Consider the following 2,500-nt stretch of genomic DNA (forward strand, 5'->3'; position numbering starts at 1 on the left):
GGTCGAAAATTTTTCTAAGTCCCTACGTACCGGTGGAGAGTATGACAAAGTCCGACGGGCCGAGTCGCGTCGGTCCACTATTTTTTTTTAACGTTTTCGGGACCAAATAAACGTTTAATCCCGACGTAAAACTTAATAACATTCCCATTTATATAAAAATATTCGTACCTCATAACGCTTTTTAACGAAATAACTCGAAAAAACTTTTCGGTCCGAAATTTTTCTAAGTCCCTACGTACCGCTCGAGAATGCGACTAAGTTCCAACGTCCCGGGCGCGATCGTACTTTTTTTATATAACTTTCCAGCGACGAAATAAACGCTTAATCCCGATGTAAAACGTCATTTTAAAGCGATTTATGCACAAATATTAGCACCTTGTAACGCTTTTAAGCGAAAAAATTCGAAAAAACGGTTCGATTAAAAAATTTTTTTTAAAGTTCTCGGGACGAAATAAACGCTTAATCCCGACGTAGAAATACATAATATTCCCATTTATATAAAAATATTCATACCTCGTAACGCTTTTAAGCGAGATAACTCGAAATAACTTTTCGGTCCGAAATTTTTCTAAGTCCCTACGTACCGGCCGGGGGATCGACGAAGTGCCAACCTCCCGGTCATGTCGGTCCGGAGGGGGCAATTTTTTAAAAAAATAAAACGAAATCGTTACGTTCGACTAGAATTCGTCGAACCATAACGATTTCTATAAAAATATTCATACCTCGTAACGCTTTTAAGCGAAATAACTCGAAATAACGTTTCGGTCCGAAATTTTTCTAAGTCCCAACGTACCGCTCGAGAATGCGACTAAGTTCCAACGTCTCGGGCGCGATCGTAAATTTTTTACGGCACCTTTCGGGGACGAAATAAACGCTTAATCCCGATGTAAAACGTCATTTTAAAGCGATTTATGCAAGAATATTCGCACCTTATAACGCTTTTAAGCGAAAAAATTCGAAAAAACGGTTCGATTAAAAATTTTTTTTTAACGTTGTCGGGACGAAATAAACGCTTAATCCCGACGTAGAAATACGTAATATTGCTATTTATGTAAAAATATATACGCATCATAACGCTTTTAAGCGAGATAACTCGAAATAACTTTTCGGTCCGGAATTTTTCTAAGTCCCTACGTCCCGGCCGGGGGATCGACGAAGTGCCAACCGCCCGGTCATGTCGGTCCGGAGGGGGCAATTTTTTAAAAAAATAAAACGAAATCGTTACGTTCGACTAGAATTCGTCGAACCATAACGATTTCTATAAAAATATTCATACCTCGTAACGCTTTTTAACGAAATAACTCGAAAAAACTTTTCGGTCCGAAATTTTTCTAAGTCCCAACGTACCGGTCGAGAATGCGACTAAGTTCCAACGTCCCGGGCGCGATCATACTTTTTTTATATAACTTTCCAGCGACGAAATAAACGCTTAATCCCGACGTAAAACGTCATTCTAAAGCGATTTATGCAAGAATATTCGTACCTTGTAACGCTTTTAAGCGAAAAAATTCGAAAAAACGGTTCGATTAAAAAATTTTTTTTAAAGTTCTCGGGACGAAATAAACGCTTAATCCCGACGTAGAAATACATAATATTGCCATTTATATAAAAATATTCATACCTCGTAACGCTTTTTAGCGAGATAACTCGAAATAACTTTTTGGACCGGAATTTTTCTAAGTCCCTACGTACCGGCCGGGGGATCGACGAAGTGCCAACCGCCCGGTCATGTCGGTCCGGAGGGGGCAATTTTTTAAAAAAATAAAACGAAATCGTTACAGTCGACTAGAATTCGTCGAACCATAACGATTTCTATAAAAATATTCATACCTTATAACGCTTTTAAGCGAAATAACTCGAAATAACTTTTCGGTCGAAAATTTTTCTAAGTCCCTACGTACCGGTCGAGAATGCGACTAAGTTCCAACGTCCCGGGCGCGATCATACTTTTTTTATATAACTTTCCAGCGACGAAATAAACGCTTAATCCCGATGTAAAACGTCATTCTAAAGCGATTTATGCACAAATATTAGCACCTTGTAACGCTTTTAAGCGAAAAAATTCGAAAAAACGGTTCGATTAAAAATTTTTTTTTAACGTTCTCGGGACGAAATAAACGCTTAATCCCGACGTAGGAATACATGATATTCCCATTTATGTAAAAATATATACGCATCACAACGCTTTTAAGCGAAATAACTGGAAATAACCGTTCGGTACGAAAATTTTTCAAAGTCAGACGGGCTCTCGAGCGTTGCTCGCTCGCTGCGCTCGCTCGAAAAAAAAACTAGCCCAACCCAAAACCAATCCCTTTTTCGCGTTCGTTCCTCGATTTCTCTTGAAATCGGAGAAACTCGCGGGATCGGTTTTGGGTTGGGCTAGTATAAGTTCGAGCGAGCGCAGCGAGCGAGCAACGATCGCGACCGTTACTTCGTACGTCCACGGTATATTTTCGTTACGTTAATTTTTCGTTACTTTCGTCTCGTTTCTTGGATCGAT

Source organism: Bombus fervidus, unplaced genomic scaffold (assembly GCF_041682495.2).
Source record: "Bombus fervidus isolate BK054 unplaced genomic scaffold, iyBomFerv1 scaffold0173, whole genome shotgun sequence".
Lineage (NCBI taxonomy): Eukaryota > Metazoa > Arthropoda > Insecta > Hymenoptera > Apidae > Bombus > Bombus fervidus.